Below are 21,911 nucleotides of genomic sequence, written 5' to 3'. Positions count from 1 at the left end.
GGCGCTCTCCCCATGTGGCCAGCAACATGTCTCGAGTGTGGCAGGCTGCTAAAACCAGTCAGCCTACACAGGTAGTTGGTTAAGGTTTCAGGGGGCACCTCTAAGGTGCCCTCTGGGGTGTATTTTACAATAAAATGTACACTGGCATCAGTGTGCATTTATTGTGCTGAGAAGTTTGATACCAAACTTCCCAGTTTTCAGTGTAGCCATTATGGTGCTGTGGAGTTCGTGTTTGACAGACTCCCAGACCATATACTCTTATGGCTACCCTGCACTTACAATGTCTAAGGTTTTGCTTAGACACTGTAGGGGCACAGTGCTCATGCACTGGTGCCCTCACCTATGGTATAGTGCACCCTGCCTTAGGGCTGTAAGGCCTGCTAGAGGGGTGACTTATCTATACTGCATAGGCAGTGTGAGGTTGGCATGGCACCCTGAAGGGATTGCCATGTCGACTTACTCGTTTTGTCCTCACCAGCACACACAAGCTGGCAAGCAGTGTGTCTGTGCTGAGTGAGGGGTCCCCAGGGTGGCATAAGATATGCTGCAGCCCTTAGAGACCTTCCCTGGCATCAGGGCCCTTGGAACCAGGGCTAACAGTTACAAGGGACTTACCTGGATGCCAGGGTGTGCCAATTGTGTAAACAAAAGTACAGGTTAGGGAAAGAACACTGGTGCTGGGGCCTGGTTAGGAGGCCTCAGCACACTTTCAATTCAAAACAGCATCAGCAAAGGCAAAAAGTCAGGGGGTAACCATGCCAAGGAGGCATTTCCTTACACACACACACACCACCCGAGAAAGAAAGCAAGCAGATTGATGCTGCCGGGAAAAGGGTTACAGCCCAGACTGCAAACCAATGACACATTGCCAATTCTATGGGTCTGTTAGCTAGGTACTGTTGTGCTCTGAGCTCCTTCAGCATCTCCTTGATTATCACAGGAAAAGGGGACAGGAACTTGTCACAGAGGGCAAGCTGATATCCAATACATCTATAAGCTGTGGCCTTGATTCTGCCGACACTGCAGCCAGGGGCATCAATACTAGCATCCGACTCCAACAACATGCTTGACTGTGTATTTCAGGCTTCAAGCCTGATGTCCAGCAAAATATTTTATACATTCCTTTCGATAAAGAACATCGTTTCGGCCCTCAAGTTGATTAGGCCCTAGAAAAAATAAAGGATACAGAAACAGCAAAGTCCATGGGGGCCCTTACAACTGACATCTAGGGGGTTCCTTTAACCATTCCAGCTATTGCTGAGGTTCTAAAACCACCACTCCAGAAGCCTCGGGATCATACCAGCAAGGTCAGAGCAGCTATTCCCCACCAAAGCCTACTATAGAGGATCCTATTGAGGCAGCAATAGAAAGGGTAGAGGCAAAAGTGCTTCCCAACGTAGTACTATCACCAAGCAAGGACAGTGGCTTTATACAGTCTCCGTCTCCCCCCCCAAAGTAGGAAGCTGGTCTGGTGTGTGGTGGGTACCTAAGGTACTTGCACCTTATACCAGGTCCAGGTATACCCCTCTTTGTGAAGTGTAGGTAGTGTCTAGAAGCCAGGCTTTCTAGAGGTAGTTGTGGATGAGCAGCCAACGCTTAGCTGGGAGACATGCAAAGCTCATGTGTAAGGAAATGCCTCCTTGGCATGGTTGCCCCCTGACTTTTTGCCTTTGCTGATGCTATGTTTACAATTGAAAGTGTGCTGAGGCCTGCTAACCAGGCCCCATTACCAGTGTTCTTTCCCTAACCTGTACTTTTGTATCCACAATTGGCAGACCCTGGCATCCAGATAAGTCCCTTGTAACTGGTACTTCTAGTACCAAGGGCCCTGATGCCAAGGAAGGTCTCTAAGGGCTGCAGCATGTCTTATGCCACCCTGGAGACCTCTCACTCAGCACAGACACACTGCTTGCCAGCTTGTGTGTGCTAGTGATAACAAAACGAGTAAGTCGACATGGCACTCCCCTCAGGGTGCCATGCCAGCCTCTCACTGCCTATGCAAGTATAGGTCAGCCACCCCTCTAGCAGGCCTTACAGCCCTAAGGCAGGGTGCACTATACCATAGGTGAGGGTACCAGTGCATGAGCATGGTACCCCTACAGTGTCTAAACAAAACCTTAGACATTGTAAGTGCAGGGTAGCCATAAGAGTATATGGTCTGGGAGTCTGTTTTACACGAACTCCACAGCACCATAATGGCTACACTGAAAACTGGGAAGTTTGGTATCAAACTTCTCAGCACCATAAATGCACACTGATGCCAGTGTACATTTTATTGCAAAATACACCCCAGAGGGCACCTTAGAGGTGCCCCCTGAAACTTAACCGACTGTCTGTGTAGGCTGACTAGTTCCAGCAGCCTGCCACACTAGAGACATGTTGCTGGCCCCATGGGGAGAGTGCCTTTGTCACTCTGAGGCCAGTAACAAAGCCTGCACTGGGTGGAGATGCTAACACCTCCCCCAGGCAGGAGCTGTAACACCTGGCGGTGAGCCTCAAAGGCTCACCCCTTTGTCACAGCCCAGCAGGGCACTCCAGCTTAGTGGAGTTGCCCGCCCCCTCCGGCCACGGCCCCCACTTTTGGCGGCAAGGCTGGAGGGAACAAAGAAAGCAACAAGGAGGAGTCACTGGCCAGTCAGGACAGCCCCTAAGGTGTCCTGAGCTGAGGTGACTCTAACTTTTAGAAATCCTCCATCTTCAGATGGAGGATTCCCCCAATAGGGTTAGGATTGTGACCCCCTCCCCTTGGGAGGAGGCACAAAGAGGGTGTACCCACCCTCAGGGCTAGTAGCCATTGGCTACTAACCCCCCAGACCTAAACACGCCCTTAAATTTAGTATTTAAGGGCTTCCCTGAACCTAAGAAATTAGATTCCTGCAACAACAAGGAGGACTGCCTAGCTGAAAACCCCTGCAGAGGAAGACCAGAAGACAACAACTGCCTTGGCTCCAGAAACTCACCGGCCTGTCTCCTGCCTTCCAAAGAACTCTGCTCCAGCGACGCCTTCCAAAGGGACCAGCGACCTCTGCATCCTCTGAGGACTGCCCTGCTTCGACGACGACAAGAAACTCCCGAGGACAGCGGACCTGCTCCAAAAAGACTGCAACTTTATCCAAAGGAGCAGCTTTAAAGAACCCTGCAATCTCCCCGCAAGAAGCGTGAGACTTGCAACACTGCACCCGGCGACCCCGACTCGGCTGGTGGAGAACCAACACCTCAGGGAGGACCCCCGGACTACTCTACGACTGTGAGTACCAAAACCTGTCCCCCCTGAGTCCCCACAGCGCCGCCTGCAGAGGGAATCCCGAGGCTTCCCCTGACCGCGACTCTCTGAAACCTAAGTCCCGACGCCTGGAAAAGACCCTGCACCCGCAGCCCCCAGGACCTGAAGGACCGGACTTTCACTGCAGAAGTGACCCCCAGGAGTCCCTCTCCCTTGCCCAAGTGGAGGTTTCCCCGAGGAAGCCCCCCCTTGCCTGCCTGCAGCGCTGAAGAGATCCCTTGATCTCTCATTGACTTCCATTGCGAACCCGACGCTTGTTCTAACACTGCACCCGGCCGCCCCCGCGCCGCTGAGGGTGAAATTTCTGTGTGGGCTTGTGTCCCCCCCGGTGCCCTACAAAACCCCCCTGGTCTGCCCTCCGAAGACGCGGGTACTTACCTGCTGGCAGACTGGAACCGGGGCACCCCCTTCTCTCCATTGAAGCCTATGCGTTTTGGGCACCACTTTGAACTTTGCACCTGACCGGCCCTGAGCTGCTGGTGTGGTAACTTTGGGGTTGCTCTGAACCCCCAACGGTGGGCTACCTTGGACCAAGAACTGAACCCTGTAAGTGTCTTACTTACCTGGTAAAACTAACAAATACTTACCTCCCCCAGGAACTGTGAAAATTGCACTGTGTCCACTTTTAAAATAGCTATTTGTGAATAACTTGAAAAGTATACATGCAATTGAAATGATTCAAAGTTCCTAATGTACTTACCTGCAATACCTTTCAAACACGATATTACATGTTAAATTTGAACCTGTGGTTCTTAAAATAAACTAAGAAAAGATATTTTTCTATACAAAACCTATTGGCTGGATTTGTCTGAGTGTGTGTACCTCATTTATTGTCTATGTGTATGTACAACAAATGCTTAACACTACTCCTTTGATAAGCCTACTGCTCGACCACACTACCACAAAATAGAGCATTAGTATTATCTCTTTTTGCCACTATCTTACCTCTAAGGGGAACCCTTGGACTCTGTGCATACTATTCCTTACTTTGAAATAGTGCATACAGAGCCAACTTCCTACATTGGTGGATCAGCGGTGGGGTACAAGACTTTGCATTTGCTGGACTACTCAGCCAATACCTGATCACACAACAAATTCCAAAATTGTCATTAGAAATTGATTTTTGCAATTTGAAAAGTTTTCTAAATTCTTTAAAGTCCTGCTAGGGCCTTGTGTTAGTCCCTGTTAGCATTTCTTTTAGAGTTTAAAAGTTTGTTAAAAGTTTGAATTAGATTCTAGAACCAGTTTAGTTTCTTAAAAAGTATTCCAACCTTTAGAAGCATAATGTCTAGCACAGATGTGAATGTGGTGGAACTCGATACCACACCTTACCTCCATCTACAGATGAGAGAGCTAAGGTCACTCTGTAAACTAAAGAAAATAACAATGGTCTCCAAACCTACCAAAGTACAGCTCCAGGAGCTTTTGGCAGAGTTTGAAAAAGCCAACCCCTCTGAGGATGGCAACACAGAGGATGAAGATAGTGACTTGGAGGGAAATTCCCCCCCTCCAGTCCTACTTAGGGAGAACAGGGCTTCTCAAGCCCTGACTCCACAAATAATAGTCAGAGATGCAGGTTCCCTCACAGGAGGGACCAACAACTCTGAAATCACTGAGGATAACTCCAGTGAAGAGGACATCCAGTTAGCCAGGATGGCCAAAAGATTGGCTTTGGAAAGACAGATCCTAGCCATAGAAAGGGAAAGGCAAGAGATGGGCCTGGGACCCATCAATGGTGGCAGCAACATAAATAGGGTCAGAGATTCTCCTGACATGTTGAAAATCCCTAAAGGGATTGTAACTAAATATGAAGATGGTGATGACATCACCAAATGGTTCACAGCTTTTGAGAGGGCTTGTGTAACCAGAAAAGTGAACAAATCTCACTGGGGTGCTCTCCTTTGGGAAATGTTCACAGGAAAGTGTAGGGATAGACTCCTCACACTCTCTGGAAAAGATGCAGAATCTTATGACCTCATGAAGGGTACCCTGATTGAGGGCTTTGGATTCTCCACTGAGGAGTATAGGATTAGATTCAGGGGGGCTCAAAAATCCTCGAGCCAGACCTGGGTTGACTTTGTAGACTACTCAGTAAAAACACTAGATGGTTGGATTCAAGGCAGTGGTGTAAGTAATTATGATGGGCTGTACAATTTATTTGTGAAAGAACACCTGTTAAGTAATTGTTTCAATGATAAACTGCATCAGCATCTGGTAGACCTAGGACCAATTTCTCCCCAAGAATTGGGAAAGAAGGCGGACCATTGGGTCAAGACAAGGGTGTCCAAAACTTCCACAGGGGGTGACCAAAAGAAAGGGGTCACAAAACCTCCCCAGGGGAAAGGTGGTGAGACAGCCAAAAATAAAAATAGTAAAGAGTCTTCTACAGGCCCCCAAAAACCTGCACAGGAGGGTGGGCCCAGAGCCTCTTCACAAAACAATCCTGGGTACAAGGGTAAAAACTTTGATCCCAAAAAGGCCTGGTGTCGTAGCTGTAATCAGCCTGGACACCAAACTGGAGACAAGGCCTGTCCCAAGAAAGGTTCCACTCCAAACTCCAATCCAGGTAACACTGGAATGGCTAGTCTCCAAGTGGGATCAACAGTGTGCCCAGAGCAAATCAGGGTCCACACTGAAGCTACTCTAGTCTCTGAGGGTGGGGTGGATTTAGCCACACTAGCTGCCTGGCCGCCTAACATGCAAAAATACAGGCAGCAGCTCTTTATTAATGGGACAAGTGTAGAGGGCCTGAGGGATACAGGTGCCAGTGTCACCATGGTGACAGAGAAACTGGTTTCCCCTGGCCAATACCTGACTGGAAAAACCTATACAGTCACCAACGCTGACAATCAGACTAAAGCACATCCCATGGCAATGGTAACTTTAGAATGGGGAGGGGTCAATGGCCTGAAACAGGTGGTGGTCTCCTCAAACATCCCAGTAGACTGTCTGCTTGGAAATGACCTGGAGTCCTCAGCATGGGCTGAGGTAGAACTAAAAACCCATGCAGCCATGCTGGGTATCCCTGAACTGGTGTGTGTAAAAACAAGAGCACAATGCAAGGCACAGGGTGAAAAAGTAGAGCTGGAGTCTGGAAGAAAGGCCCAGCCTACCAAGAGAAAAGGAAAGTCAGTTGGGAAACCAACTGCAACACAGTCAGAAAAAGAGAACCTCTCTTCTTAGGAAGAAGTTCTGCCCTCTGAGGGAACTGAGCCTTTGGAGCTTGAACCTTATCAGGTTGAGCTCTTAGGCCCAGGGGGAACCTCAAGGGAGGAGCTGTGTAAGGGACAAGAAACCTGTCCCTCTCTTGAAGGCCTTAGGCAGCAAGCTGCTGAAGAGTCCAAGGGCAAGAAAAATGGAACACATAGGGTCTATTGGGAAGATGGACTCCTGTACACTGAGGCCAGAGACCCCAAACCTGGTGCCACTAGGAGAGTGGTAGTGCCTCAGTCGTTCAGAGAGTTTATTCTGACCTTAGCCCATGATATTCCCCTTGCTGGGCATTTGGGACAAACCAAGACGTGGGAGAGGTTAGTCAACCACTTCTACTGGCCCAATATGTCCCACAAGGTTAAGGAGTTTTGCCTCTCCTGCCCCACCTGTCAAGCCAGTGGTAAGACAGGTGGGCACCCAAAGGCCCCCCTCATTCCACTTCCAGTGGTGGGGGTCCCCTTTGAAAGAGTGGGTGTGGACATAGTTGGTCCACTAGAACCTCCCACAGCCTCAGGAAATATGTATATCCTAGTAGTAGTGGATCATGCTACTAGGTATCCTGAAGCTATTCCCCTTAGGTCAACTACTGCCCCTGCAGTAGCCAAGGCCCTCATTGGTATCTTTACCAGAGTGGGTTTCCCTAAGGAGGTGGTGTCTGACAGAGGTACCAACTTCATGTCAGCATACCTAAAACACATGTGGAATGAGTGTGGGGTGACTTACAAATTCACTACACCATACCATCCACAAACTAATGGCTTAGTTGAGAGATTCAACAAGACATTAAAAGGCATGATCATGGGGCTCCCAGAAAAGCTCAAAAGGAGATGGGATGTCCTCTTGCCATGTCTGCTTTTCGCTTACAGAGAGGTGCCACAGAAGGGAGTAGGATTCTCACCCTTTGAACTTCTGTTTGGTCACCCTGTAAGGGGACCACTTGCTCTTGTTAAAGAAGGCTGGGAGAGACCTCTTCATGAGCCTAAACAGGACATAGTGGACTATGTACTTGGCCTTCGCTCTAGAATGGCAGAGTACATGGAAAAGGCAAGCAAAAACCTTGAGGCCAGCCAACAGCTCCAGAAGTTTTGGTATGACCAAAAGGCTGCAATGGTTGAGTTCCAACCAGGGCAGAAAGTCTGGGTTCTGGAGCCTGTGGCTCCCAGGGCACTTCAGGACAAATGGAGTGGCCCTTACCCAGTGCTAGAAAGGAAGAGTCAGGTCACCTACCTGGTGGACCTGGGCACAAGCAGGAGCCCCAAGAGGGTGATCCATGTGAACCGCCTTAAGCTCTTCCATGACAGGGCTGATGTAAATCTGTTGATGGTAACAGATGAGGATCAGGAGGCAGAGAGTGAACCTCTCCCTGATCTTCTGTCATCAGACCCAAAAGATGGCTCAGTAGATGGAGTGATCTACTCAGACACCCTCTCTGGCCAACAGCAAGCTGATTGTAGGAGAGTCCTACAACAGTTTCCTGAACTCTTCTCCCTAACCCCTGGTCAGACACCTGTGTACCCATGATGTGGACACAGGAGACAGCATGCCTGTCAAAAACAAAATCTTTAGACAGTCTGACCAAGTTAAGGAAAGCATCAAGGTGGAAGTCCACAAGATGCTGGAATTGGGAGTAATTGAGCGCTCTGACAGCCCCTGGGCTAGCCCAGTGGTCTTAGTCCCCAAACCTCACACCCAAGATGGAAAGAAAGAGATGAGGTTTTGTGTGGACTACAGAGGGCTCAACTCTGTCACCAAGACAGACGCCCATCCAATTCCTAGAGCTGATGAGCTCATAGACAAATTAGGTGCTGCCAAATTCTTAAGTACCTTTGACTTGACAGCAGGGTACTGGCAAATAAAAATGGCACCTGGAGCAAAAGAGAAAACAGCATTCTCCACACCTGATGGGCATTATCAGTTTACTGTTATGCCCTTTGGTTTAAAGAATGCCCCTGCCACCTTCCAAAGGTTGGTGAATCACGTCCTTGCTGGCTTGGATTCCTTTAGCACAGCTTATCTTGACGATATTGCTGTCTTTAGCTCCACCTGGCAGGATCACCTGGTCCACCTGAAGAAGGTTTTGAAGGCTCTGCAATCTGCAGGCCTCTCTATCAAGGCATCCAAATGCCAGATAGGGCAGGGAACTGTGGTTTGCTTGGGCCACCTTGTAGGTGGAGGCCAGGTTCAGCCACTCCAACCCAAGATCCAGACTATTCTGGACTGGGTAGCTCCAAAAACCCAGACTCAAGTCAGGGCATTCCTTGGCTTGACTGGGTACTACAGGAGGTTTGTGAAGGGATATGGATCCATTGTGACAGCCCTCACTGAACTCACCTCCAAGAAAATGCCCAAGAAAGTGAACTGGACTGTAGAATGCCAACAGGCCTTTGACACCCTGAAACAAGCAATGTGCTCAGCACCAGTTCTAAAAGCTCCAGATTATTCTAAGCAGTTCATTGTGCAGACAGACGCCTCTGAACATGGGATAGGGGCAGTTTTGTCCCAAACAAATGATGATGGCCTTGACCAGCCTGTTGCTTTCATTAGCAGGAGGTTACTCCCCAGGGAGCAGCGTTGGAGTGCCATTGAGAGGGAGGCCTTTGCTGTGGTTTGGTCCCTGAAGAAGCTGAGACCATACCTCTTTGGGACTCACTTCCTAGTTCAAACTGACCACAGACCTCTCAAATGGCTGATGCAAATGAAAGGTGAAAATCCTAAACTGTTGAGGTGGTCCATCTCCCTACAGGGAATGGACTTTATAGTGGAACACAGACCTGGGACTGCCCATGCCAATGCAGATGGCCTTTCCAGGTTCTTCCACTTAGAAAATGAAGACTCTCTTGGGAAAGGTTAGTCTCATCCTCTTTCGTTTGGGGGGGGGGGGGGGGGGGGGTTGTGTAAGGAAATGCCTCCTTGGCATGGTTGCCCCCTGACTTTTTGCCTTTGCTGATGCTATGTTTACAATTGAAAGTGTGCTGAGGCCTGCTAACCAGGCCCCAGCACCAGTGTTCTTTCCCTAACCTGTACTTTTGTATCCACAATTGGCAGACCCTGGCATCCAGATAAGTCCCTTGTAACTGGTACTTCTAGTACCAAGGGCCCTGATGCCAAGGAAGGTCTCTAAGGGCTGCAGCATGTCTTATGCCACCCTGGAGACCTCTCACTCAGCACAGACACACTGCTTGCCAGCTTGTGTGTGCTAGTGAGAACAAAACGAGTAAGTCGACATGGCTCTCCCCTCAGGGTGCCATGCCAGCCTCTCACTGCCTATTCAAGTATAGGTCAGCCACCCCTCTAGCAGGCCTTACAGCCCTAAGGCAGGGTGCACTATACCATAGGTGAGGGTACCAGTGCATGAGCATGGTACCCCTACAGTGTCTAAACAAAACCTTAGACATTGTAAGTTCAGGGTAGCCATAAGAGTATATGGTCTGGGAGTCTGTTTTACACGAACTCCACAGCACCATAATGGCTACACTGAAAACTGGGAAGTTTGGTGTAGGAAGTTGGCTCTGTATGTGCTATTTCAAAGTAAGGAATAGCATGCACAGAGTCCAAGGGTTCCCCTTAGAGGTAAAATAGTGGTAAAAATAGATAATACTAATGCTCTATTTTGTGGTAGTGTGGTCGAGCAGTAGGCTTATCCAAGGAGTAGTGTTAAGCATTTGTTGTACATACACATAGACAATAAATGAGGTACACACACTCAGAGACAAATCCAGCCAATAGGTTTTTATATAGAAAAATATCTTTTCTTAGTTTATTTTAAGAACCACAGGTTCAAATTCTACATGTAATATCTCATTCGAAAGGTATTGCAGGTAAGTACTTTAGGAACTTCAAATCATCAAAATTGCATGTATACTTTTCAAGTTATTGACAAATAGCGGTTTTAAAAGTGGACACTTAGTGCAATTTTCACAGTTCCTGGGGGAGGTAAGTTTTTGTTAGTTTTACCAGGTAAGTAAGACACTTACAGGGTTCAGTTCTTGGTCCAAGGTAGCCCACCGTTGGGGGTTCAGAGCAACCCCAAAGTCACCACACCAGCAGCTCAGGGCCGGTCAGGTGCAGAGTTCAAAGTGGTGCCCAAAACACATAGGCTAGAATGGAGAGAAGGGGGTGCCCCGGTTCCGGTCTGCTTGCAGGTAAGTACCCGCGTCTTCGGAGGGCAGACCAGGGGGGTTTTGTAGGGCACCGGGGGGGGACACAAGTCCACACAGAAATTTCACCCTCAGCAGCGCGGGGGCGGCCGGGTGCAGTGTAGAAACAAGCGTCGGGTTTGTAATGGAAGTCAATGGGAGATCTAGGGATCTCTTCAGCGCTGCAGGCAGGCAAGGGGGGGGTTCCTCGGGGAAACCTCCACTTGGGCAAGGGAGAGGGACTCCTGGGGGTCACTTCTCCAGTGAAAGTCCGGTCCTTCAGGTCCTGGGGGCTGCGGGTGCAGGGTCTCTCCCAGGTGTCGGGACTTAGGATTCAAAAGAGTCGCGGTCAGGGGAAGCCTCGGGATTCCCTCTGCAGGCGGCGCTGTGGGGGCTCAGGGGGGACAGGTTTTTGTACTCACAGTCTTAGAGTAGTCCTGGGGTCCCTCCTGAGGTGTTGGATCGCCACCAGCCGAGTCGGGGTCGCCGGGTGCAGTGTTGCAAGTCTCACGCCTTTTGCGGGGAGCTTGCAGGGTTCTTTAAAGCTGCTGGAAACAAAGTTGCAGCTTTTCTTGGAGCAGGTCCGCTGTCCTCGGGAGTTTCTTGTCTTTTCGAAGCAGGGGCAGTCCTCAGAGGATGTCGAGGTCGCTGGTCCCTTTGGAAGGCGTCGCTGGAGCAGGATCTTTGGAAGGCAGGAGACAGGCCGGTGAGTTTCTGGAGCCAAGGCAGTAGTCGTCTTCTGGTCTTCCTCTGCAGGGGTTTTCAGCTAGGCAGTCCTTCTTCTTGTAGTTGCAGGAATCTAATTTTCTAGGGTTCAGGGTAGCCCTTAAATACTAAATTTAAGGGCGTGTTTAGGTCTGGGGGGTTAGTAGCCAATGGCTACTAGCCCTGAGGGTGGGTACACCCTCTTTGTGCCTCCTCCCAAGGGGAGGGGGTCACAATCCTAACCCTATTGGGGGAATCCTCCATCTGCAAGATGGAGGATTTCTAAAAGTTAGAGTCACTTCAGCTCAGGACACCTTAGGGGCTGTCCTGACTGGCCAGTGACTCCTCCTTGTTGCTTTCTTTGTTCCCTCCAGCCTTGCCGCCAAAAGTGGGGGCCGTGGCCGGAGGGGGCGGGCAACTCCACTAAGCTGGAGTGCCCTGCTGGGCTGTGACAAAGGGGTGAGCCTTTGAGGCTCACCGCCAGGTGTTACAGCTCCTGCCTGGGGGAGGTGTTAGCATCTCCACCCAGTGCAGGCTTTGTTACTGGCCTCAGAGTGACAAAGGCACTCTCCCCATGGGGCCAGCAACATGTCTCTAGTGTGGCAGGCTGCTGGAACCAGTCAGCCTACACAGATAGTCGGATAGGTTTCAGGGGGCACCTCTAAGGTGCCCTTTGTGGTGTATTTTACAATAAAATGTACACTGGCATCAGTGTGCATTTATTGTGCTGAGAAGTTTGATACCAAACTTCCCAGTTTTCAGTGTAGCCATTATGGTGCTGTGGAGTTCGTGTTTGACAGACTCCCAGACCATATACTCTTATGGCTACCCTGCACTTACAATGTCTAAGGTTTTGTTTAGACACTGTAGGGGTACCATGCTCATGCACTGGTACCCTCACCTATGGTATAGTGCACCCTGCCTTAGGGCTGTAAGGCCTGCTAGAGGGGTGTCTTACCTATACTGCATGGGCAGTGAGAGGCTGGCATGGCACCCTGAGGGGAGTGCCATGTCGACTTACTCGTTTTGTTCTCACTAGCACACACAAGCTGGTAAGCAGTGTGTCTGTGCTGAGTGAGAGGTCTCCAGGGTGGCATAAGACATGCTGCAGCCCTTAGAGACCTTCCTTGGCATCAGGGCCCTTGGTACTAGAAGTACCAGTTACAAGGGACTTATCTGGATGCCAGGGTCTGCCAATTGTGGATACAAAAGTACAGGTTAGGGAAAGAACACTGGTGCTGGGGCCTGGTTAGCAGGCCTCAGCACACTTTCAATTGTAAACATAGCATCAGCAAAGGCAAAAAGTCAGGGGGCAACCATGCCAAGGAGGCATTTCCTTACATTTGGTATCAAACTTCTCAGCACCATAAATGCACACTGATGCCAGTGTACATTTTATTGCAAAATACACCCCAGAGGGCACCTTAGAGGTGCCCCCTGAAACTTAACCGACTGTCTGTGTAGGCTGACTAGTTCCAGCAGCCTGCCACACTAGAGACATGTTGCTGGCCCCATGGGGAGAGTGCCTTTGTCACTCTGAGGCCAGTAACAAAGCCTGCACTGGGTGGAGATGCTAACACCTCCCCCAGGCAGGAGCTGTAACACCTGGCGGTGAGCCTCAAAGGCTCACCCCTTTGTCACAGCCCAGCAGGGCACTCCAGCTTAGTGGAGTTGCCCGCCCCCTCCGGCCACGGCCCCCACTTTTGGCGGCAAGGCTGGAGGGAACAAAGAAAGCAACAAGGAGGAGTCACTGGCCAGTCAGGACAGCCCCTAAGGTGTCCTGAGCTGAGGTGACTAACTTTTAGAAATCCTCCATCTTGCAGATGGAGGATTCCCCCAATAGGGTTAGGATTGTGACCCCCTCCCCTTGGGAGGAGGCACAAAGAGGGTGTACCCACCCTCAGGGCTAGTAGCCATTGGCTACTAACCCCCCAGACCTAAACACGCCCTTAAATTTAGTATTTAAGGGCTTCCCTGAACCTAAGAAATTAGATTCCTGCAACAACAAGGAGGACTGCCTAGCTGAAAACCCCTGCAGAGGAAGACCAGAAGACAACAACTGCCTTGGCTCCAGAAACTCACCGGCCTGTCTCCTGCCTTCCAAAGAACTCTGCTCCAGCGACGCCTTCCAAAGGGACCAGCGACCTCTGCATCCTCTGAGGACTGCCCTGCTTCGACGACGACAAGAAACTCCCGAGGACAGCGGACCTGCTCCAAAAAGACTGCAACTTTATCCAAAGGAGCAGCTTTAAAGAACCCTGCAATCTCCCCGCAAGAAGCGTGAGACTTGCAACACTGCACCCGGCGACCCCGACTCGGCTGGTGGAGAACCAACACCTCAGGGAGGACCCCCGGACTACTCTACGACTGTGAGTACCAAAACCTGTCCCCCCTGAGTCCCCACAGCGCTGCCTGCAGAGGGAATCCCGAGGCTTCCCCTGACCGCGACTCTCTGAAACCTAAGTCCCGACGCCTGGAAAAGACCCTGCACCCGCAGCCCCCAGGACCTGAAGGACCGGACTTTCACTGCAGAAGTGACCCCCAGGAGTCCCTCTCCCTTGCCCAAGTGGAGGTTTCCCCGAGGAAGCCCCCCCTTGCCTGCCTGCAGCGCTGAAGAGATCCCTTGATCTCTCATTGACTTCCATTGCGAACCCGACGCTTGTTCTAACACTGCACCCGGCCGCCCCCGCGCCGCTGAGGGTGAAATTTCTGTGTGGGCTTGTGTCCCCCCCGGTGCCCTACAAAACCCCCCTGGTCTGCCCTCCGAAGACGCGGGTACTTACCTGCTGGCAGACTGGAACCGGGGCACCCCCTTCTCTCCATTGAAGCCTATGCGTTTTGGGCACCACTTTGAACTCTGCACCTGACCGGCCCTGAGCTGCTGGTGTGGTAACTTTGGGGTTGCTCTGAACCCCCAACGGTGGGCTACCTTGGACCAAGAACTGAACCCTGTAAGTGTCTTACTTACCTGGTAAAACTAACAAATACTTACCTCCCCCAGGAACTGTGAAAATTGCACTGTGTCCACTTTTAAAATAGCTATTTGTGAATAACTTGAAAAGTATACATGCAATTGAAATGATTCAAAGTTCCTAATGTACTTACCTGCAATACCTTTCAAACAAGATATTACATGTTAAATTTGAACCTGTGGTTCTTAAAATAAACTAAGAAAAGATATTTTTCTATACAAAACCTATTGGCTGGATTTGTCTCTGAGTGTGTGTACCTCATTTATTGTCTATGTGTATGTACAACAAATGCTTAACACTACTCCTTTGATAAGCCTACTGCTCGACCACACTACCACAAAATAGAGCATTAGTATTCTCTTTTTGCCACTATCTTACCTCTAAGGGGAACCCTTGGACTCTGTGCATACTATTCCTTACTTTGAAATAGTGCATACAGAGCCAACTTCCTACATCATGCAATACCACTGTAGTCACACAGCACTTGCACACATGAAAGAAACCACACACCTACAAAAGTACTTTATTTTAGTGGCGCAATACTAAAAAGGAAATGCTCCCTAAGGAGGTAAGTAAACGCCCTAAATATGTACACTAGTAATCAGAAATAGGCATAGAAAAAGTTAGAAAACAGTGCAATGTAGATATCCAATAGTGACCCTAGGGGGAGCCCAAACCATATACTAAAAAATGGAATGCCAACACGGGGCCCCCACCTAGGTAATTGCAATGTGTAGAGCAAATCTTGGAGTACTAAAAAAATTTTTTTTAGCAGAGGCAAGTTACGTAACCCCCCGCCCCCCAAAACCAGGAAAGCAGGAGTAAATCACAAGAATTTCCCCAAACCACCCGAAAGGAAGGAAAAGAAGAAAAGACGCGCAGACTAAACAGAAGGAAACCAGCTGTGGATTCCTGGAGAAGACCTGTGGAGAGAGTGGACCAAGTCCAAGAGTCACAGTGGAGTCCAGGAGGAGTAGGATCCTACTACCCACCCAGCTGTACTTGCATTAGTTTGTCGACTGTGATGATCAGGTCAGCACTGGAGCTGGAGAAGAATTCCTGAAGGATGCAGATGTCCCATGCTGGAGTGAAGATTGCCGATGGATGTCAGTGCTTGAATTCCACCAACAAGCCTCGGCAAAGCCAATCTCGCAGTTAGTGGAAAAGTGGTGCTGCTGGGTACCAGCAAGGCCCAGGAGGACTCAACCCTGGATGGGGAGTCACTGCGGATCTTCAGCGTCGCAAAGAATCCACAGGAGCAGAAGCAGCACCCCCAGCACGGGGACACAGATGTTGCAGAAGGAGCCCACGCAGTACTATAGAAAGGTATCCCACGCTGCAGGAGAACCACGCAGAGGACTGTGCGTCACTGGAAGGAGTGCTTGGGACTGGAGATAGCAGTTACCTGAAGGTCCCTTGGAGGAGATGCAAACCGGCCTTGGCAGCTGCAAGAGACATGGTGCACAGGTGTACTGTCCTGCGTGGGAAGGCAAAGGCTTGTCTCCACCAAAGTTGGACAGCTGGCAGAGAGGACCAAGAGGACTACTCCGGACCACCACCTGTGATGCAGGATCGACGCAGCTCAGGATGAGAGGTGTAGGAAGCTGGCCTGGTGTGTGGTGGGTACCTATAGTACTTACACCTTACACTAGGTCACCCCTCTCAGTGAAGTGTAGGCAGTGTCTAGAAGCCAGGCTGTAGGAAGTCTGCTCTGTATATACTATCTCAAAGTGAGAAATAGTGTGCACAGAGCCCAATGGTTCCCCTTAGAGGTTGATAGTGGCAAAATTAGATAATACTAATGCTCTATTTTGTGGTAATGTGGTTGAGCAGTAGGCTTATCAGAGGGTAGTGTTAAGCATTTGTTGTACACACACAGGCAATAAATGAGGAACACACCCTCAAAGACCTAACTCCAGGCCAATAGGTTTTATATAGAAAAATATATTTTCTTAATTTATTTTAGATCCACAAGGTGCAAGATTTGAGGTAAGTACATAAAATGCAAGGTACTTCACACAGGTAAGTATAGAACTTTGATTTAAAACAGTAGTACACACATTTTAGATTAAAATGGCAATAAGCTATTTTAAAAGTGCACACTGCAAAAATCAACAGTTCCTGGGGGAGGTTAGTTTGGTTAGGTTTCTCAGGTAAGTAAAGCACTTACACAGTCAGTCTCCTGGGCATAGGCAGCCCACCGTTGGGGGTTAAAGAAACCCCAACCCCAAAGCCACAGCACCAGCAACACGGGGGCCGGTCAGGTGCACAGGTCAAAGTAGGGCCCAAAACATAGGCGCCCATGAAGAACAGGGGTGCTCCGGTCCTAGTCTGCTTACAGGTAAGTACTTGTGTCCTCGGGTAGCAGACCCAAGGGGGTTTTGTAGTAGGCAAAGTAGGCGTTGGGTTTGCTATTACCTGGTGGGTCACTTATGCGATGCAGGCAGGGTACAGGGGGGCTTCTCGGGCCAGCCACCACCTGGGCTAGGATGAGGGCCGCCTGCCGGTCACTCCTGCACTGGCAGGTGGTTCCTCTCAGTCCTGGGGGCTGCGGGTGCAGTGCTTGGCCCAGGCGTCTGTTCCTTTAATGCCAGGCAGTCGCAGTTAGGGGGAGCTCTCTGCGGTGTTGGTTATCCTGAACTCGAGCCTGGGGCGTCTGGTGCAGCGTGTGAAGTCTCATGCTTCTGGAGGGAAAAGAGTTCTTTAAAAGTTGTTTCTTTGTTGCAAAGTTATTGCAGGTTTTGAACAGTGCCGCTGTTCTCAGGAGTTTCTTGGTTCTTTAGATTCAGGGCAGTCCTCTGAGTCCTCAGAGGTCGCCGGTCCCTCTCGGATTCGTCGCTGTGCAGGTTCTTTGAGTCTCGAGACAGGCCGGTAGGGCTGGGGCCAAGTCAGTTGTCGTCTCTGCGGGTCTTTCAGGTCAGCAGTCCTTCTTGTTGCAGGAATCTGATTTCCTGGTTTCAGGATCATCCCTAAATACTAAATTTAGGGGGATGTTTAGGTCTGGGGGCAGTAGCCAATGGCTACTGTCCTTGAGGGTGGCTACACCCTCCTTGTACCTCCTCCCTGAGGGGAGAGGGGCACATCCCTATTGCTATTGGGGGAATTCTCCAAAACCAAGATAGAGGATTTCTTAAGGCAGGGGGGTCACCTCAGCTCAGGACACCTTAGGGGCTGTCCTGACTGGTGGGTGGTGACTCCTTGTTTTTCTCATTATCTCCTCCAGACTTGCCACCAAAAGTGGGGGCTGTGTCGAGAGGGGTGGGCATCGCCAATAGCTTGGATGCCCTGGGGCGCTGTAACAGGCATGAGCCTTTGAGGCTCACCACCAGGTGTTACAGTTCCTGCAGGGGGAGGTGAGGAGCACCACCACATGTGGCCAGAAACCAGTCTGGTTGTGGCAGGCTGGCAGGAACTGGTCAGCCTAACACTGGTATTTAGACTGGTATACAGGGGGCATCTCTAAGATTCCCTCTGTGTGCTTTGCGCACTGCACCCGGCCGCCCCTGTGCTGCTGAGTGTGTGTTTTGTGTGCCTACTTGTGTGTCCCCCCCCAGTGCTCTATAAAACCCCCTGGTCTGCCCCACCGAGGACACGGGTACTTACCTGCTGGCAGACTGGAACCGGGGCACCCCCTTCTCCATTGAAGCCTATGCGTTTTGGGCAACACTTTGAACTCTGCACCTGACCGGCCCTGAACTGCTCCTGTGGTAACTTTGGGGTTGCCTTGAACCCCCAACGGTGGGCTGCCTTTGCCCAGGAACTGAGACTTGTAAGTGTTTTACTTACCTCACAATCTAACCATTACTTACCTCCCCCAGGAATTGATGATTTTTGCACTGTGTCCACTTTTAAAATAGCTTATTGCCATTTTAATAAAGACTGTATATGATATTACTTTAATTCAAAGTTCCCAACTTACCTGTGTGGAGTACCTTGCATTTTATGTATTTACTTCAAATCTTGAACTTGTGGTTCTAAAAATAAACTAAGAAAATATATTTTTCAATATAAAAACCTATTGGCCTGGAGTAAGTCTGAGTGTGTTCCTCATTTATTGCCTGTGTACAACAAATGCTTAACAAAACCCTCTGATATGCATACTGCTCGACCACACTACCACAAAATAGAGTGTAGGAAGTTGGCTCTGTATGTGCTATTTCAAAGTAAGGAATAGCATGCACAGAGTCCAAGGGTTCCCCTTAGAGGTAAAATAGTGGTAAAAATAGATAATACTAATGCTCTATTTTGTGGTAGTGTGGTCGAGCAGTAGGCTTATCCAAGGAGTAGTGTTAAGCATTTGTTGTACATACCCATAGACAATAAATGAGGTACACACACTCAGAGACAAATCCAGCCAATAGGTTTTTATATAGAAAAATATCTTTTCTTAGTTTATTTTAAGAACCACAGGTTCAAATTCTACATGTAATATCTCATTCGAAAGGTATTGCAGGTAAGTACTTTAGGAACTTCAAATCATCAAAATTGCATGTATACTTTTCAAGTTATTGACAAATAGCTGTTTTAAAAGTGGACACTTAGTGCAATTTTCACAGTTCCTGGGGGAGGTAAGTTTTTGTTAGTTTTTCCAGGTAAGTAAGACACTTACAGGGTTCAGTTCTTGGTCCAAGGTAGCCCACCGTTGGGGGTTCAGAGCAACCCCAAAGTCACCACACCAGCAGCTCAGGGCCGGTCAGGTGCAGAGTTCAAAGTGGTGCCCAAAACACATAGGCTAGAATGGAGAGAAGGGGGTGCCCCGGTTCCGGTCTGCTTGCAGGTAAGTACCCGCGTCTTCGGAGGGCAGACCAGGGGGGTTTTGTAGGGCACCGGGGGGGACACAAGTCCACACAGAGATTTCACCCTCAGCAGCGCGGGGGCGGCCGGGTGCAGTGTAGGAACAGGCGTCGGGTTCGCAATGTTAGTCTATGAGAGATCTCGGGATCTCTTCAGCGCTGCAGGCAGGCAAGGGGGGGATTCCTCGGGGAAACCTCCACTTGGGCAAGGGAGAGGGACTCCTGGGGGTCACTTCTCCAGTGAAAGTCCGGTCCTTCAGGTCCTGGGGGCTGCGGGTGCAGGGTCTCTCCCAGGCGTCGGGACTTTAGGTTCAAAGAGTCGCGGTCAGGGGAAGCCTCGGGATTCCCTCTGCAGGCGGCGCTGTGGGGGCTCAGGGGGGACAGGTTTTGGTACTCACAGTATCAGAGTAGTCCTGGGGTCCCTCCTGAGGTGTCGGTTCTCCACCAGCCGAGTCGGGGTCGCCGGGTGCAGTGTTGCAAGTCTCACGCTTCTTGCGGGGAGCTTGCAGGGTTCTTTAAAGCTGCTGGAAACAAAGTTGCAGCTTTTCTTGGAGCAGGTCCGCTGTCCTCGGGAGTTTCTTGTCTTTTCGAAGCAGGGGCAGTCCTCAGAGGATGTCGAGGTCGCTGGTCCCTTTGGAAGGCGTCGCTGGAGCAGGATCTTTGGAAGGCAGGAGACAGGCCGGTGAGTTTCTGGAGCCAAGGCAGTTGTCGTCTTCTGGTCTTCCTCTGCAGGGGTTTTCAGCTAGGCAGTCCTTCTTCTTGTAGTTGCAGGAATCTAATTTTCTAGGGTTCAGGGTAGCCCTTAAATACTAAATTTAAGGGCGTGTTTAGGTCTGGGGGGTTAGTAGCCAATGGCTACTAGCCCTGAGGGTGGGTACACCCTCTTTGTGCCTCCTCCCAAGGGGAGGGGGACACAATCCTAACCCTATTGGGGGAATCCCCCATCTGCAAGATGGAGGATTTCTAAAAGTTAGAGTCACTTCAGCTCAGGACACCTTAGGGGCTGTCCTGACTGGCCAGTGACTCCTCCTTGTTTTTCTCATTATTTTCTCCGGCCTTGCCGCCAAAAGTGGGGCCTGGCCGGAGGGGGCGGGCAACTCCACTAGCTGGAGTGTCCTGCTGGGTTGGCACAAAGGAGGTGAGCCTTTGAGGCTCACCGCCAGGTGTGACAATTCCTGCCTGGGAGAGGTGTTAGCATCTCCACCCAGTGCAGGCTTTGTTACTGGCCTCAGAGTGACAAAGGCACTCTCCCCATGGGGCCAGCAACATGTCTCGGTTTGTGGCAGGCTGCTAAAACTAGTCAGCCTACACAGATAGTCGGTTAAGTTTCAGGGGGCACCTCTAAGGTGCCCTCTGGGGTGTATTTTACAATAAGATGTACACTGGCATCAGTGTGCATTTATTGTGCTGAGAAGTTTGATACCAAACTTCCCAGTTTTCAGTGTAGCCATTATGGTGCTGTGGAGTTCGTGTAAAACAGACTCCCAGACCATATACTCTTATGGCTACCCTGCACTTACAATGTCTAAGGTTTTGCTTAGACACTGTAGGGGCACAGTGCTCATGCACTGGTACCCTCACCTATGGTATAGTGCACCCTGCCTTAGGGCTGTAAGGCCTGCTAGAGGGGTGTCTTACCTATACTGCATAGGCAGTGAGAGGCTGGCATGGCACCCTGAGGGGAGTGCCATGTCGACTTACTCATTTTGTTCTCACCAGCACACACAGGCTTGTAAGCAGTGTGTCTGTGCTGAGTGAGGGGTCTCTAGGGTGGCATAAGACATGCTGCAGCCCTTAGAGACCTTTCTTGGCATCAGGGCCCTTGGTACTAGAAGTACCAGTTACAAGGGACTTATCTGAATGCCAGGGTGTGCCAATTGTGGATACAATGGTACATTTTAGGTGAAGGAACACTGGTGCTGGGGCCTGGTTAGCAGGGTCCCAGCACACTTCTCAGTCAAGTCAGCATCAGTATCAGGCAAAAAGTGGGGGGTAACTGCAACAGGGAGCCATTTCTTTACATAGAGCATTAGAATTATCCCTTTTTGCCACTATCTTACCTCTAAGGGGAACCCTTGGACTCTGTGCACACTATTTCTCACTTTGAAATAGTATATACAAAGCCACCTTCCTACAGGAGCTTACCCATAGTACCCGATGCCCTGGGCACATAGGTGCCCACTTGCAAGGGTCTTACAGTGATGGCTAAGGGTGTATCCAATTGTCAGTGTATTACAACAGATTTAGGGAAAGAGCTCTGGCCCAGGGAACCTGGTTAGCAGGGGCCCTGGGCACTACAATTTCTAGGACACATCAGCAAAAGGCAATAAGTGGGGCGATTGGCATGTCAAAAAGAGGCTCTCTCACAGTGACATGTATCGCTGTAGATTCACACGCGTCCACCCTCTTCCCTGGACACCTATGCCCGTTGCAGTTTTTTCCACTGTTTTACACATGGGCTTATTACTTGCACTTACTCTGCACCCCTTTTTCACCCCCCCCTGTGGGAAAACAGTCTAACAATGGAGTTGATGCCCATGCTCTATCATCGAGGAGTCACTCCACCTTGTCACTCAGAAGTCTTTGCTGAGAGAAAAACAAACCTGCAACCAGCTGTGGTTTATCATGCCACGAACAGATGCTTACAGGGTTAGTAACATATTCCTTTCCTGTCTGGTAAGCAAGATCCTTAGATCAGTGAAAGGTGCATTGTTCTACTCTGTGCAATAAATATGATGTAATTGTAACATAATTCAGAGGAAACCCCATCCAAGCTCATTTTTCCTTCCCCAACCTGCTGTACTTGGCT

At 50.0% G+C, this 21,911-nt stretch overlaps 1 protein-coding gene across 6 annotated transcripts in view; it reads left to right on the top strand.

Moving 5' to 3' along the window:
- Window positions 1-21,911, top strand: part of EIF4B (eukaryotic translation initiation factor 4B) — a 520,800-nt gene that overhangs the window by 321,185 nt on the left and 177,704 nt on the right. The window lies entirely within an intron of this gene.

Source organism: Pleurodeles waltl, chromosome 4_2, assembly GCF_031143425.1.
Source record: "Pleurodeles waltl isolate 20211129_DDA chromosome 4_2, aPleWal1.hap1.20221129, whole genome shotgun sequence".
Taxonomy (NCBI): Eukaryota; Metazoa; Chordata; class Amphibia; order Caudata; family Salamandridae; genus Pleurodeles; species Pleurodeles waltl.
The sequence above is the reverse complement of the archived record's forward strand: the minus strand, read 5'-3'. Positions and strand labels throughout refer to the sequence as shown.